Consider the following 17,655-nt stretch of genomic DNA (forward strand, 5'->3'; position numbering starts at 1 on the left):
GGATGCTCCGCTTGTCCATCCAGCATCTCCCAGGAACGGGGCCCTTAAGATCCAGAAACCTTGCTCTGCCGTCACTCTACGGTTGTGACGGGCGCTCTGGAGGTCCTCAGCTGTTCTCCTCCACAGCAGGGAAAGAGACGGAAGGGTGGCACGCTCGTGGCTGTGGAACTCAGACCCGGGCCTGCTCCACCTTAAAGGGCCCAGGCTTGCCGGAGTGCTTGGGTCTTGCAGAGTTTGGGCACCACCATATTTGGAGCGTGCCTACTTTGGGGCGGGGACCTCCTTGAGAGCGATTAGGTCAGCGCAGGGGGAGGTGACCTTGTTGGGCTCCTGGCACCCGAGAACAGCGGTGCACTGTTGCCGCCGCCCCCGTCGGTGCCCGCGGCCCAGACGCCGCGGCCGCGCGAAGCCGCCCGCGAGCTCGTCGCCGGCCGCCCCCGGGCCCGCGGCTCGGGGCGAGGCGGGAAAGCGGCGCGCGTGCGCCGTGGGCCCCGGGCCGGCGGCAGAAGCGGGGCGCGCAGGGGGGCCGTCGGAGCCGCCGAGCGTACTGAGCGGCGCGTGACGCGGGGACGCCGCGCGCTCCCAACGTCGCCCCGGTTTGACGCACACGGCACCAAACTGTGAGTTTCGGGGCTTCTTCGGTCGGGTTCGCCGGGCCCCGCGTGGGCTCCGGGCGTGCGGGCCGCGGCGGCGGCGGGCCTGGGGGGGCGGCGGAGCGCGGGGGCGCCGGGCCTCGGCGCGCGGGCCCGGGGAGCGCCGCCCCGGGCTGCTCCCAAGCCTCCGCAGGACGCGTCTTGCCGCACAGGCTAAGATGGCGGCGGCGGCCGAGGAGGCGGAGTTGGTGCCGCACAAGGAGCCCGGGCCCCGGGTTCGGGGAGGCGGCGGCCGCGGCGGCCGCGGGGGGCGGCGGAGCCCGAGGTGAGCGGCGGCCGCCGCCGCGGGGCGGGCCTCGCCGGGGCCGGGGGGGGGGCGGGGGAGGCTTCTCGGCGGCGGCGGCGGCGGAGGACCTGGGAGCGGACACAAAGGGGCTGAGCCGGGCACGGGGCTCGGGGGTTTTGTTTAGTCACATGCAGCCGAGCAGCCAGTGAGCGGCGGGGGGAAGGGGCCGAGGCCGGGCGGCCCGGGGCGCCGGGCGGGCGCCATTGCGATGCCCCGAGCCGCGGGGCGGCCCGGGCGCTGGCCGGCGGCGCAGGCTCCGGCGGGGAGGGTCCACACCCCGCCCCTACCGTGGGCTCGGGGCCGCGGGGCCCTCCCCTCCCCCTGCCCCGCGAGCTCCTAAGCCGCTAGGTGCCCGGGCAGTAGCCGCAAGAGGTAAATCGCTCGAAGCGTTTGGGTGGCCAGGGGCTCGGTGGGTGTCCAGCTAAAGCTTTTTGCTTCTCCAGGTCTGATTCCCTGGCCTTTGGGTCCCTGGGAGCTTAATCTCTGCCAGAGGAAAAGCAGGTGTGCTCCACTTCTCCCGTGAACCTGAAGATGAGTTGCCCCAGACCCTTCTCAGTGATTGGAAACTTAGGTGGTGGAGCTAACGGTTTCTTGTTACGAGACTTCCACAGACGACTCTCGTGGTGGGATCCATCCATGGTTTAGCGACATTAGTGGAAAACTTTTTTTTGGAACTGTTTTAAGTCACGTTGATGCACGTTTAGTTGTTATCAAACTTGTAAATTCAGATTTTCGTGTGGTCATTTAAGAAGTCCTCAACGAGAAGGTCAACGCAGTTGGTGGGCCTGAATGATGGGCCTGTGCTGTATACACGTTAATAATTTCAACAGAAATAACCCAAACACCGTCATCGATCCGGGCCAGTCCTAACTAATGCCAGGCTCGTTGCATCCGGATGATAGATTAGATTTGTGCTAATGGTTTTATTGCTTCTCCGCAGTAGTGTAGTTACAATTTTTTTTTTTTTTGGTCCCACAAGAAAAAGAGTTTTTCCAAAAATAGACAACTCAAATTACTCAAAGAAAGGAAACCTGCTGTTTGCCTTCAGTGCCATGTGTAAGTATCCAGGGAACATGAGGGCAGCCATATTGCATGGATAGGTTTGGTAACAAAAAATTAGTTTATATAAAGAAGTTGCAACTTAGACTTTTTAATAGGTGAAACATGAAGACTTGACCACTGTTAATTCAGTGGTATATACACACACACACACACACACATATATATATATTTTGCTGGTAAAATCATGGTAGTGTAAGTTTTAGAATTTCTAACATAATTTAAAGTTACACTGCGCTCACATCTACATCATACTTTGTATATTTGTAATATTCGAAGTATAAGAATTGCAAACAACTATCGTTTTGTTTTGGCCAGGTCACAGTAACAAGTTAAATTATTTGCTTGAAGGAATATTAACTCTTTTTTTTTTTTGGCCACACCCATGGTATGTGGAAATGCCCCGGCCAGGAATCGAACCTGTGCCACTGCTGCAGCAGCGAGGAATCCTTAAGCTGCTGCATCTCAGGGGAACTTCCAAGGAAGGGATGTTTAAACACATCAGTGTTACTAACTTTAGATCTGGGTTCCAATTGAAATTTGAACTTTTCTGCATTCCTTAAAACTTTGGTTTTCCTTGTTCCCCCCCCCCCCAGATTTATGTTCCCCCACCTTTCAGCTTTTTTCCTAAGAGAACAATCTTGTATCAACAAATAGATGATATATTAATATCAGCAAAGTTATTATTAAATCATTTAGCTTTAGCGTAGAGGGACTCTTAGAGAACAGCTAGTTGTGTCTTCTCTTTTACAATATATTTAGGGCCAGGAATGATTAAGTTAATGTTATAGTGGAAAATTGTCTCTCAACTTACACCCCAGTGGTCTTTTCATTGGTCACATTGCTGGGATAAGGAGGTGACCACCTGCAACTGGTTATAAAACAAAAACAAAGGCGTGTGTTTGAGAATACTTGTTAATTCGATACTGTTACATTAATGGTAAATTCTGTGAAAACAATTAAAAACTTACATTTAACTTGATATGGTGACTTAGTTTTTAAAGTGATTTCTGGGGAAACAAATTCAGATACAAAATGCAGACATTTCAGATAATTTCAAAGCGATGTTGCTTTTGAATTTTGAGGTTTTCAGAAAACAATCTTGATGCAGTAATTTGAAAAAAACAGGTAGTTTGATAAGCTTCTTGGCATGTTTGAGGTAATTGCCATTACTCCCAATTATTACATAAGAAATGAGATAGATGCTGAAAAGAATGATGCTAGCGCCTTTCATTTTGTAATAGCATTTTAGTTGGTTAATGGACATGCCACTTTGCCCCCTGTTCAAGTCGGCTCATTAAGACTGACGAGTACTGTTGCTGAGTGGTAGATCTGTAAGGTCTAGTAGGAAATTCAGCAAGTGGTTAAACTGTTCGTGATGGGATCCCACAATTACCTTTAAGTTCCTTGGATATCACATTTAACAAAAACAGGTAAATTGTCTTGAGGTTTTAAAGCTTTTGTGGGTCATTTAAGGTACACTTAAATAGTTGATTTTCTTCTGGAAAAGTTGGTGTATTTCTTCGTTTGAACGCTGGGGAAGTGGATTTAATTCTACTCTAGTGTTGTGATCGTTAGGATTACTTCAGATTATTTGTAATTATAAAGTGAGTCTGTCACCTGCACACCTTAACCTTTGCAGGTTTAATTTGTCATTCAAGTTATAAAAGAGGGAGAGTTTGGTTGTGGTTGAGTTGAGACTATACTGGGTAACAGGAGGGGAAAAGGAAGGCTCAAGGACAGTTACGCGAAGTGATGGAGTTACCTCCAATTTAAGATCTTTCCCAAGAAGTTGCTTGTTAGGAGAGATCAGGCTCATCTTTTTTCTCATCCCCAATTCCTGGTTAGCGTTTCTTCTCGGAATGTGACTCAAAAGGAAAACAAGGGCTCTTACTCTGGTGGGACTGCTTTTCTCACACTGCTTTTCAGGCATATCATAAGGCAGCTGTAGCTTGCACTGCATGCAGAAATTGGAATGTTGAATTATCCAGCTCTAAGTTTTTAGACCACTAGTTTTAGCAGTTCTTTAAAAAAATATTTAAAAATTTTTTAGCATTAACTATAAAATAAAACGTGAGGATAAGGGAGGCATACTGTAATATTTTGGATAGATATTCAAATAAGCTCTAGTTTTTTTTAACATTTCTTTCCTCACATTAATCCACGCGGCATAGAGAATGTCTGCTTTGTAGGTGGAGGATCTGTAACTAATGAACAATTATGTAGCAGTGACAGAAGCCGCTCTAGAAAAAGTGCCTTTTAATTCAGGTTTATTCAGAGAGAATAGCTGCTTTTAATAGTGCAAATCCTTGACACCATTGAATTTGGAGAGAACTGAGACTAAGTGAACTGATTCCAGCACTAGCTCACCCTGCTGGCTGGCTACAGTATTTCTCTTCTTCCCCCCTTAAAAAAAACAAACCCAAATAAACAAAGATCTCTTGAGACCTAGAAGGTAGAACACCAAATTCAATTTGTGGCCTTTCTTCAGGGCTGTGGTGTCGCCCTGAAAACAGGTGTATTCTCATCTCTCGAGCCTCCGCTCCTGTGCGGTTTCATTTTCTCTTGGGTCTGCCGAAGTTGAGCTGACATTACTATCCTCTTTGGATTTACTGGGAACTCTTTGGTATTTAGGAGGAGCTCGTATGTTTTTGTACCTTTACATTCAAGATAAAGGATCCTTTGACATTTGAAAGATGTTAGCAGGGAAAACAAAAAAATCCTGTGAGGTCCAGGAGGAGAAAAGCTGAGGATTTCAGGAGGAAGAGGAGGAGAAATGTGGCAGGGCAGAAGCAGCCCCCGCGTGAGCCTCTCTGGGATGGGGGGAGAGGAGGCCGTGTTAAGAGGCGTGTTCCAGGGGATCTCCCTGGCACTCGCCCTCTGCTCGTCTCTGCCCGGCCTCATCTGTCTGCAAGCTGTAGCCTTCCCGTTTCATTTGGGGTGCTTGGAACTGTAATCTTGTCAGTAACTTGTGAAAAGCATAGGTGAGTGATTTGTTTCTTGAAATTTAATTCTGCGTGTCTAAATTTTGGTACAAGTGAAGTTAGAGTGATAAACACAAGGTTTTAGGTATTAAGCTTTTTTCCGTATGTATAGCATGCATTGGAGTTGGAAGTACAGCTTTTTTTAAATTGGAATATAGTTGACATACAGTATTATGTTAGTTGCAGGTGTACAACGTAGGGATCCACATTGAAAAACATTGCGAATGATCACCTTGCTAAGTCCATACGCAGTTATTACAGTATCATTGACCATACTTCTTAGGCTAAATTTTATATCCTCGTGATTTACTTATTTTAAAAACGGATATTTGTACCTCTTGGTTTCCTTCACCTGTTTTGCCCATTCCCCTCCCGTCTCTGGCAGCCACCCTGTTTGTTTTCTGTGGAAAAGACGGCTTTTCAAAGACTTTGTGCAAAGTCTAGAAACTATGTTATGAGCCAGAAGTATAATTGAAAGGTAAAAGGTGCTTAATAAATTGTCGAGATTAAAGTACAGTGTACAGAATGTATTTACCTGTATTTTTTCTATTTACCTAATTTTTATAAGAGATTGACATTTTTTATCCTTTCTTCCGGGGTGTTTATCCTTTTACTGAAAGCATAATACATATCTTTTTCATCAGTTTCTTGAGGGAAAGGTTAACTATAACTAGTACTTTCAAAACACCGGTTCCTCGCGAGGGAGGTGATTCCTAATTATTGTTGAATGGTTTGCGAAGGTGGATAAGAACCTGGCCCAAGTTGGAATTAATTGCCTCTTGCTGACTCTTGCCTTACGATTATACACACACGTAAACACACACGTATGTGTGTACACACACACGAAATCATACTTGCATCTGTGTGTGTGTATATATGTACCTGTATGCACACACACCACATGTATGTGTGTATATGGAAGCAGGATGGGAGGATAAGGTTTAAAAAGTGTGAGCCTTGAGGTGAAACTGGTGGGGTTAAAATCCACCTGTGTGAGCACTACGCGGGTAGATTTAACAATGATAACTGTCTTCATGGAGTTTTAAGGTTTATATTACGGAATTCATGTGGTAAAGTCCTTAGCTCTCGGGTGTGAATGAGTGTTGAGTGTACACATGCGCTGCTGCGATAATTACCGCCCATTGTGTTTTCTGCGGTAACTGGAGATTTTGGCCTGTGAGTGATCCCAAGTTGTATCCTCTCTGTAGTGTTGCACTTTTCGGCCCGGCTCTGCAAAGGAGGTCAGAGTTGATCACCAGAGTGCGCCGTCTCTGGTTCTAGCAGCAGACGGTATAACCAGGTCCAGTATTCCAGGAGCACGTTCCCTTTTCTGACCGTCAGCTGATGAGTAATGCACTTGGGAATGAGGGCTCAAACTTCCGAGAGTTATTTCCCAGCCGGTGGGCTGGTCTGCCTTGTTAGGGGACGTCTTTGATTCCTTCACTCGCCCGTCGGGTTTTGATCGGGAGCGTGGCAGTGACCATTAAAGAGAGAAGCGGGTGCGTTGCTGTGTGTGTTTGTACCGGACGTCCACATGCAGACCCCAGCTGCGAGTGAGGAGCGGCCTCAGTAGAAGAATGAATGTTATCTTCTCATTGCTCTCTCTGGACTGAGAACTTCCTCCAACAGCATATTTCCCTTTGCCGTTTTCCTCTCCACGTTGCCCTTTGTTTGATACATGCTTATGCTGATGCAGTCTTAAACTTATTTCCCACTTGAGTTTGTTTTTCTACCACCTACCTCCCCTGCCACACACATAAATTTTAACCTTAAAAAAAAAATGGTGAGGAGTTCCCGTCGTGGCTCAGTGGTTAACGAATCCGACTAGGAATCATGCGGGTTTGATCCCCGGCCTTGCTCAGTGGGTTAAGGATCCGGTGTTGCTGTGAGCTATGGTGTGGGTTGCAGATGTGGCTCGGATCCCGCGTTGCTGTGGCGTAGGCCGGCGGCTACATCTCCGATTCAGCCCCTAGCCTGGGAACCTCCACATGCCGCGGGAGTGGCCCAAGAAATGGCAAAAAGACAAAAAAAAAAAAAGGTGAAAGGCAGCTAGTAAAAGTACTTTTATGTTCACATGAAGAGGGGTGAGAGTATAAACTATTAGAAGTTCAATATCTAAAAAGTATTTTCAGGAGTGTGGAAAATGAAGTGGGGGGAGTCACCCATAATCTTACCACCATTGTATAGTCATTAGTTTTAAAGGAAAAGGAGATGAGACTGACAGTGATAAGCCTCTGCAGCGTGGTCCTTGCCATAGTGCTGTGATTTCGTACGCAGGGCATCAAGGTCTGACTTGGGTCACATAGAGAGCGAAGAGCAGGGCAGCCGGCTTTGAGCCTAGGCACATCTTAATTCTACAGGTGAGCTTTGGGGACAGGTGAGCCTCCCTGTCCTTTCTGCACGTCTGTCCTTTTACGTTCTTATACATTTGTAAGTTTTATCTCCTACTTATAAAACTTACCATTATAAAAATGTTTTTCTGCCCACCTTTATTTCAAGTGATGTCTTACTGCCCATGTTGTTTATTCATACCATTATATAAAGATTCTTTGTCTTGGCTGCTGGGCCTTGGTACAGTGCCATTGGTCAAAATGGAAGCTGCTCTTTTTCTTCACTGAGTGACTAGATGATAAATAATCTAGCTTAACTAGAGCTAATACGCTCTAGGGTTAGCAGTTCTACAGGTTTAATCAAAACTGATACATATAAAATGCAGGTGACATTTTTAGTTTATAGCCATATGAAAACAACTTTTAAAGTGACTTTATGCTTGGAAACGTCTTAAGCTTTTTTGTTAAACGTCTTTAAAAAGTGATATTAAAATTAAATGGGCACTCAGATCCCATTTAGTTACTATTAATAATTCTTACTGTAATAATCTTTAACTTATAAAAGGAGAAAAGCTTAATGTTGAATTTCTTATACTCATGGGGTGGGTGATGTATATATTAAGAGGTAATTTGTGGGGCATTTATAAGTAGATTGCATAGGTCAGCACTGCCTAGTGGAAGTACGTTGAACCACAGTATGACCTAAATTTTTCTGTAGCCACATTAAAAAGTAATAATTAAAATGAGCATTGTTAATGCATTTTATTTAACCCAGTATATTCAAAATACTATCATTTCTCCATGTACATGCAAATGAGATACTTTATATTCTTTTTTCCCACACCAAGTCTTCACAATCCAGTGGATGTCACATACTTGAAGCATATCTCAGTTCAGACTAGCCAGACCTCAAGTGCTGAGTAGTCATATATGGTTATTGTACTGGACAGTGCAGACACAGACAGCAGGTTCTGTACAAGTAAGGCGAAGGATGCAAGAGAAATTGAACGGCGTCTCAAAGAAAAGTGTGCGGGGGGAGAACAGTCCCATAGAGAAGTGAGGGGAGTAAATAAGGAGACACTGTTAGAAACCAGCTGAGAGAGCGTCTGGAATCCCGCTCAGGGAACTTGGTTTCTTGGGGGGGGTGTTGGGTAGATGTTGGAGGGAGCCTAATCCGTGTCTTGCACGTGAACACTTGAAGAGTATTGAATTAGTATGTAAGTGACTTAATATGAGGCAGAATAAGAAAAATGCTGGGAAAATATTATAAAGCCTTGTGGTTTTTCTAAGGGGAAAGAGTTGCATGTAGGGAGTATTGGTATTCTGTGATTAGAAATGTGATGGAAAATGATGAAAAAGGATGCAAATTGAGAAAAAGGTTTTAGATTTTTTTTTAAACTATTACTGGTGACTTTTAAATGTTTTATTTATATATAACTTACACGTAGTGAAGTGCAGAAGTCTTATAAGTGCAACTCAGTGAAATTCCACAAATAAATACTCTCAGGTAACTTCTCCCCGGATCAAGATATATAGCATTTTCTGCCCTGAAAAAGATGCCCTCTGCCCCTTCTTACTGATTTCCCTCACAGACGTAGCCGCTGTTCTGACATCCATCATCGTAAGCAAGTTTGGCGTATTTTTGAACCTGGGACATACTTACCCATTTCCAGGGTATGGAGAGCTGATGCCTGAATCTGTCTCCTTTTTGTTGGGCATTGTTGGGTGAGTCTGGAGGTACATCAGATGGTAGCTGGTTGGTACTATGGCCCTTCTTTTTTTTTTTTTCCCCCCAGTGTGATATATATCAGCATCAGAGAGATGTTTGGTGGTTTTCATTAACGGTAACCCTTTAGAGGTTAATTTTATGACCAGAAATTTTGTTTAGAACGCAGAGACGTGAACTGCTTCCATGGGTAACATAATTGCCTGGCTTGCTTTCTCCACAGTGCTCTCTAGGCGTACAGCCAAGGAGTGAGTAGAGGAGGACTTGGATTGCCTCCTTATATAAGGGTTTCTGGGCATTGTGTAAGTTAGCTTTCAGGCATGCATTGCAGGCCACTTCCCAAGGTATTTGAGTGCTTCTGATTGTGATTTAGGGGTAGGATAACTTTGTGTACTTTGGTTTACAGGTAAGCATCCACTCTCAACCAGAAAGAGTTTGACATTGTGTGTAAAGAGTGAGAATGTTACCTTAAGGACAGTTGCCCAAAGTTGGGATGGATAAAACCCGTGAAGGACACTTTGTAAGTGGATCTGCAGTGGAATGAATGGATCATGATTTTTACTTGTGGTGCTTGAATAATTTTTTTTTTTCCCCAAATGGGATTAATGGTTACAGCATTGTTTTTCATAAATATTCAGCACTGGAAACCTCTTGCAGTGTAACAATTTGTGCCTTTGGGAGAAAGTTTTTTTTTTTTCCCTTGAAATATGTATTATAATAAAGTTGTAAAAAGTACATAACAATGAAAATATGTACCTTTACACTCTAGTATGCCTAGTTTTGAGAAATAGATATGTTTTGTAAATTGTGCCAAATGGACATGAAAATATTTTCTCATTGATGTTTGAATTATAAATGTTTTTGAGCTTATGAATGAAAATATTTATATAAAATTTTGTTTTTTGTAATTTGTATGAAGTTTGCTTAACATACTCTTGCTCTAAGAATTTTAATTGTTGTCCTGAAGAAATAAAACCTCATCTGTGAACTTTTATTATGTAGGTTTTGTATTTGTGAAGTATAGAAGGCCAAAGCAAAACTGGTTAGACATTGAAAAAGCATGGTTATTGTTTATAAAATATTAAAGCTTTATATAATAGCTTTTGGGGGCTAGATTTAGAAAATTACAAACAAAACAATTAGCATGTTGTTAATTACAGCTTTACTACCTGACTTCTATGTGAAGAAAAAAATATTTAGGGGTGTTCTCTTTGGGTTGTTTTAAAAAATGAATGTTATATTTGAATTTGGTTTTAGGAGATTTAATTTTTTTGTATTCATAAAAACCCTGTTTGCATGGTTGTATTTCTTCCAACCTTCACTTGTTTTAATTAGATTAACTATTATATAAAATTCATGTAGTACCACACCAGGGGTAAGAATGCAGATATGCGGAGCAAGTGGTATGGTTCCTGCTTCAAAGAGGTCATTATCTAAGATATGACCGAAAGAATATGCTTAATAATGAAAGCTTGACTTACTGAGCTGACACAAAATCAAATGAGTGGTGTATAGTAAGACTGGAAGAGCTGCTTGGCTTTTATCTACTAAGTTTTTATCTAGGGTTTGAAGACGTGGCAGGCGTAGACTGGTGGCGGGGAAGGGAGTTTGGGCGGGGGCAGGAGTGTTAAAAAGCACAGAGCTGGCACCTGGGGGATGCAGGTACTTTCCTTGTGGGAAGTAGAGACTAATTTAAATGAATGTAATGAAAATAAGGTTTATAAGGTTGTGGCCTGAGCTGGAGGAATCTGAAAGAGTTTGGATTAGAAATTAGAGATAGGGAGTTCTGCTGAAGGCCATTGAACAGAACTGCATGAAGGGAAACGAGAGGATCAGCAGCCAGATGCCGCGGGGTTCAAGAGACGGCAGTGAGGGAACGGCCGATCAGAGCCGTTTGTCGTCTTGGTGAACGGGGCAGGGAGGGGGCCTAAGAATAAGACCCGGTAGTTTTAAAACAAAGCAGGTGAAGTACGTGGCTCCTAAGTTTGTGATGCCAAGTCAAAATAAGAATGGAACGATTTTATTATCTGCTGTTGAAAACAAACTTACCCGGAGACATGGCTTGCAAGTAAGTTGTTAACAACGATTGAGGGACATCTGCCTTCTTAAAAAAACATATTAACTTAAACTTCGAACACTAAAACCCAAGAAAATTAGGCCATAGTGGTATTTTTTTTAAATTGCTAGTACTTTCAACTAAAAATATTTGAGATTAAATACTAAGAAGAGCCTGTAATTTTATTACTAACTTTTGAATTATAATAGTACATTTAAGCCATGGCTTAAGAGACATTCTAATTGGTATAGGACTTGGTGTGAAAACAGAACGTAATAAAAATAAATAATCTGGATTACCAATGTTTAAATTTTTAAGAAATAGGTACTTGTATTAAAATTTAGGAACAGTTGAGGAAAAACTCCTTTTTTAGGGGAGAAACCCCTAAAATATAGTTCCCTCTGGGCAGTAGTAGTTTTTGATATGTAACATGTTTGTCTTTACTGGAGTTTTTAAGAGTTCTTAACTTGAATGTATACTGAGGTCCCACAGTGAGCATGATTATCCTTAGAATTAGAAAAATATGGGGAGTTCCTGTTGTGGCGCAGTGGAAGTGAATCCGACTAGTATTCATGAGGATGCAGGTTCAGTCCCTGGCCTCGCTCAGTGGGTTGGGGATTTGGTGTTGCCATGAGCTGTGGTGTAGGCTGCAGACCATGGCTTAGATCTGGTGTTGCTGTGGCTGTGGTGTAGGCCAGCAGCTGCAGCTCCGATTGGACCCCTAGCCTGGGAAGTTCATGTGCTGTGGACGTGGCCCTAAAAAAAAGCAAAATATGAAAAAATATGAAAGTAATATAATTTTTAAAATCTGTCTTTTTAAGAGTTAAGTAAATATAACCAAGTTTAGGAGTTAATAGAGTCTTCCAGTTTTAGGATATTACATCAGTCTTATAAAAAGTTTAGGAATTCCCATTGTGGCTCAGTGGGTCAAGGGACCTGCCATTATTTCTGTGAGGATGTGGGTTCAGTCCCTGCCTCGCTCGGTGGGTTAAGGATCCACTGTTGCCACAAGCTTCTGCGTAGGCTGCAGATGTGGCTCAGATCTGGTGTTGAAGTTGCCATGGCTGCAACTCCAGTTTGACCCCTGGCTGGGAACTTACATGTGCGACAAGTGCGGCCATAAAAAGGAAAAAAAAAAGTATATATATAAAATATCGAAAGTGGATATTTTAAACGTTCTCACAGTTAATATAAGCTTAACCTCTCTCAGTGAAGTTAGTGAGGTTTCTGGCACATGGGAAAATAGGGAAATGCATTTGACTCCATCCCAGTTACTTGTTGAAGCAAATCAGCTAAAGCAAAAAAGAATAGGTTGTCCCCTATCAATGGGGAAAAGAGTTCATCCACATCTCTGAAGTTTGGGGTTTCTGTGTAGATAGATGGATGAGAGCAGAACTCTTTACTGTTCCCTGATGATTGGATGAGCTAGTGGCGTGGGAATAGGAAGCTTGCCTGAAAGCCCTGCCCTGAACCTCTTCCTTAAATAATTCCTTATTTATACTTTTGTATGGTTGCAGCCTTACTGAAAATAGACCCATCCTTACCTGTGTTCTCTGCATGCTAAAAAGCAATGAAAAATCACTACATCAGTGAGGAGAGGCAGCAGTTTAAAAGGGATGGAAACTAGGAAGCCAAGTCAACTATTGCCAATTCAGCTGATGCTACTGAAACAGCTCATACAAGAAAGAGGTAGAGGAGGAATCAGAAGTCTTATGCCTGGCAGTGAATGACTTAATGGTGGCCTTGCCAGGAATAGTGATACTAAGGCATGCTAAATAGATGTCCTTTGGTGTGACATTGCCTGCCTGATCATCTCCTGGTTCGTCTCATTTTCTAAGCCTTATTCACCAGCTTTCCTAGGACTTTGACCCAATATCTTTCCAACAGCTTTTTCTTAATTGGAATTGATTCCCCCCCCCCACTCTCCTCCCCTTTACAAATTGAATTTAAGGTTCTTGTTATTTGGTTTTAGAAGAGTTTACATTTAAGTAAAATGACACAAACATTGAAAATAAAGGAATAGCAAAAATAGTGTTAAAACTTGCAAGTTTCTTTCATTTCAAGCAAAGGCTAAAACCTTTCTAGGCCAAAATCTTTGATTGAATAAAAGAGCATTTTTAATTAGTAAAAAGTTAGGACCACTAAACTATAAGGCTTGAACTTCTATGTGATAAACTCAGGTGGCACTGAAGCATGAAGTAGTTTCTTTAGAGAAATTAATAGCATCAGTCTTTTCAGGAGACTTCACCTGTCAGAATTTAATAGATCAAGTAAACAAAAATTAGGGCTATAAGATTTGAATAGCAGTATGCTTTGTTTAATAGATGTATGTCAAACTTTGTTCGCAATAAAGAAGTACAGATTTTTTTTCAAATTTCTGTGAATTAAAGAAAAATATGTTTTGGGCTTGAAAAGGAATTTGAAATTTGAAATTAGAGAAATTGGATGGTTCAGTATTTTTTTTTTTTTTGCAGAGAAATTTATTTTTTTAGCTTAATTATTTTTATTTTTTTTCCATTATAGCTGATTTACAGTGTTCTGTCACTTTTCTACTGTACAGCAAGGTGACCCCGTCACACATACACATATACATTCCTTTTTCTCACATTATCATGCTCCATCATAAGTGTCCCATGTGGCTCACAGCATAACTACTTGGCATTGCATCTATATTTTTTGATTATAGTATAGAAAAAGTAGATATTAAAGCCAAAATGATTACAACCACTTTGACAAAACTCTTATGACCTACCAGAACTTGAGCCTAAATTTCATGCCGAAAATTGAACAACAGTGAAGACATGACACACCAAAACTGAGGACTCTCCTTTTAAACATGGTGAATTAAATCACCATTTGCTTTGATGTCATACCCTTACTGGATTATAGTAATTTTGTTTTTTAAGGACAAAACTGGACAGTTGGTCACAGAGGTAAAATGTTGGAAGCTGGAAAGCAGCAAGTGGTAACTGACTTTGTACAGTAGAGAAAACTCACCTTTGCACTTTGAGTCGGGAAGGCCTAGAATTGGTCTGGAATTGTGCCGTTGAACACCCGGGTGCTTCAGGAATTAGTGGCTGCAGATACCTTGACACAATTGTCTGAGGGTTAATAGCAGGTTAATACTCATGGTGCCAAAGAAGAGGTTTCTTAACCTTCATCCAAGTTTCTGCTGACATTCACAGGGAAGCTCTGGTTAACGGTGTTATGCTCGAAACCAGAGAGGATTGGGTGGAAACTTACGTGTTGAACCGGGAATCACGCCCAGTACCTTTTCTCCTCCGGGTGCTAAGGGTACTGGATGTCAGGCTCCTACCCCCAGATAGGAGATGGGGTGGTTCTTCCTGCCTGCCGTAGCAAGCTGATGATGGGGAAGGAAGACCAGCAAGCTGATGATGGGGAAGGAAGACCAGCAAGCTGATGATGGGGAAGGAAGACCAGCAAGCTGATGATGCGGAAGGAAGACCAGCAAGCTGATGATCGGGAAGGAAGACCAGCAAGCTGATGATCGGGAAGAAAGACCAACATCTAATAACCGATGGGGGGTCCCCCAGAGAAATCATCAGACCGATCATCTCATGCCCATACCTGCCCATTAACATAGAATTTCTAGGCAACTTTAAATTCTTTTCCATTAAAGTTTATCGCAAGATACTGAATATAGTCCCCATGCCACACAGTAGGACCCCACTGTTTATTCCATCCACAGCAACTGCATCTGCCAATCCCATACCCTCAGTCTGTCTCCCCCCCAACCCTATCTGTTTTCTGTGTCCATGTGTCTGTTTCTGTTTTGTAAATAAGTTCATTTGTATCATTTTGTAGATTCCAAATGTAAGTGATATTATACTTGCCTTTCTCTGACGTCACCTAGTATGATAATCTCTAGGTTCATCAACTAGGCAACTTTTAAGTGTTTCATTTTTTATTTTTTTAAGATTAAAAAAATTTGTTTTAATACATTGATTTTTATTTTTTTCCATTATAGCTGGTTGACAGTGTTCTGTCAATTTTCTGCCGTACAGCATGGTGACCCAGTTACACGTGTATGCATTCTTTTTTCTCACATCATCAGGCTCCATCACAAATGACCAAACATAGTTCCCAGTACTACACAGCAGGATCTCATTGCTAATCCATTCCAAAGGCAATAGTCTGATCTGTTAACCCCAAGCAGCCCATTCATCCCATTCCCTCCCCCTCATTTTAAAATATGAAGCTAAGGATCAAACATTTTAGGATAACCATAATAGAAGAAGGAAATATGAACAATTCAAGAAGAAAACTTCTTTTGAAAGTTACATGTCTCTGGAAGAAGGGATAATTTTATCTTTGACCATGAAAGGATGCTAGTTTAAAAAAAAGCAATCCTCAGAAAACAAAGATGAGCTCAGACATTTAGAATGTGAAATAATAGAAGAGTTAAAAATTTAGGATATTAAACTTCTAGTAGAAGGTTAGAAGATAAAATTGAGAAAATCTTTTCACAAAGTAGGCCAAAAAGAAATGTAAAGTAGGAGAAAATAAGAAAATTAGAGAATCACTCGATTAAGTTCAACATGAAAAGTCAGAATTACAGCAGGGGAGAAAATGGATGCAGGAAATTATTTAAGAATACTTGAACAAAGGTCTCGCATTTACAAATGGAAAGAACTCAGCAGGCACAGCATAAGTGACTGGAAGAAAACATCAAAAAAAGTACATCGTGATGGAATTTCAGACATGAGAAAGGGAAGATCCTAAAAGCTTTTGGTTGTGGAGCATATAAGAGAGATGAGGAATCAGTAACATTGGAAAATAATTGGTAATGAAATAATGCCTGAAAATCCTGAAGGTGGAGTTCCCGTCATGGCGCAGCAAAAAGGAATCCGACTAGGAACCATGGGTTTGCCGGTTCGATCCCTGGCCTCGCTTAGTGGGTTAAGGATCCTGTGTTGCCATGAGCTGTGGTGTAGGTCGCAGGCGCAGGTCGGATCTGGCGTTGCTGTGGCTCTGGCGTAGGCTGGTGGCTACAGCTCTGATTTGACCCCTAGCCTGGGAACCTCCATGTGCCTTGGGTGTGGTCCTAAAAAGACAAAAAATAATAATTCTGAAGGCAGGTTATTTCCCAAGTACTAATTCTGTACCTTCCCAAGCTGTCAAGTGTGGGGAGTAGGCTAAAAATATGAAACATGAGGTTGTTAGAATATTTACTTCAAATGCACTGTGTCTCAGGGACGTTACTAAGGTCATGGGTTCAATCAGAATGATGGGGTGGAGTTCCCGTCATGGCGCAGTGGTTAACGAATCCGATTAGGAACCATGAGGTTGCGGGTTTGGTCCCTGGCCTTGCTCAGTGGGTTAACGATCCGGCGTTGCCGTGAGCTGTGGTGTAGGTTGCAGATGCGGCTCGGATCCTGCGTTGCTCTGGCTCTGGCGTAGGCTGGCAGCTATAGTTCTGATTAGACCCCTAGCCTGAGAACCTCCATATGCTTCGGGAGCAGCCCAAGAAATAGCAAAAAAAGACAAAAAAAAAGAATGATGGGGTAAATCAAAAGAGGAGGAGAGGAGGAATCCAGGAAATAGGATTTAGTACAGGAGAGAATGCTGGTGGTGCTGGGACATGGGGGGATGACTGCAGCCAGTCTGAAGGATTATCAGTTCATCCAGAGGACGAAGGGATCTGGATGGTACATCTTCTGAAAACACACTCTGTCGAAAGGATTTTTGTGACTGTTTATAAGAGATATTTGTAGTTTTCTGATGTTTAAGAAGGATTGGTGTCAATTCTTGAAACATCTGGTTTAAAGGTAGATTTCACCAGACAAGCCATCTGATTCTGGCTTCTCTTGTGTGAAGATTTTTCATGACTTAACTCAATCTCTTGTTACGGATCTGTTCAAGATTTCCTGTCTTCTTGAATTATTTCTCTCGTAGGTTCTTTTTTCCCCCTAGAAATTTGCATATTTCATCTAGGTGATTTAATTCATTGCCATTCAGTTGTTCCCTTATAACCCTTTTTATTTCTTATAAGGCTGGTAGTTACACCTTTTTCATTCATGATTGTAATGCAGGCATACCTTGAGATAGTGCAGGTTTGGTTCCAGATCACCTCAATAAAGCAAGTCCTAGGACGTTTTTAGTTCCCCAGTGCCTATAAAAGTAATGTTTACACTATGCTGTAATCTCTTAAGTGTGCAACAGTGTTACGTCTAAAAGACAATGTACCTGTTTTAGTTAAAAATACTTCACCATTAAAAAAATGCTAGCCACTATCTGAGCCTTAAGCAAGTTAGAATTTTTTTGCTGGTGGAAGGTCTTGCCTTAGTGTTGATGGCTGCTGATTAATAGGGTGGTTGGTTGCTGAAGATTGGAGCGGGTTTTGGAAGGTCTTAAAATAAGACAAGGGAAGTTGCCGTCGTGGCTCAGTGGTTAATGACCCCAGCTAGCATCCATGAGGATGCAGTTTGATCCCTGGCCTTGCTCACTGGGTTAAGGATCTGGGCTTGCTGTGAGCTGTGGTGTAGGTCGCAGACGCGGCTCAGATCCCGAGTTGCTGTGGCTGTGGTGTAGGCTGGTGGC

General features: G+C 42.7%; 1 protein-coding gene across 5 annotated transcripts in view; it reads left to right on the plus strand.

The window, feature by feature from the left end:
- The first annotated feature begins 508 nt into the window (after nt 1-508).
- The window catches only part of ZNF644 (zinc finger protein 644), a 117,566-nt gene continuing 100,419 nt past the window's right edge, over nt 509-17,655 (plus strand). For 2 of the 5 annotated variants that reach the window (XM_047785332.1, XM_047785336.1), the window contains exon 1: nt 509-620. The gene's annotated coding sequence lies outside the window, so the exon portion shown is untranslated. Of the gene's footprint in view, nt 621-1,023; nt 1,996-17,655 lie in introns of those variants that run through there. The other 3 variants (XM_047785335.1, XM_047785337.1, XM_047785333.1) reach the window with 2 other exon arrangements.

The sequence above is a fragment of the Phacochoerus africanus genome, chromosome 6 (assembly GCF_016906955.1).
Source record: "Phacochoerus africanus isolate WHEZ1 chromosome 6, ROS_Pafr_v1, whole genome shotgun sequence".
Classification (NCBI taxonomy): Eukaryota; Metazoa; Chordata; class Mammalia; order Artiodactyla; family Suidae; genus Phacochoerus; species Phacochoerus africanus.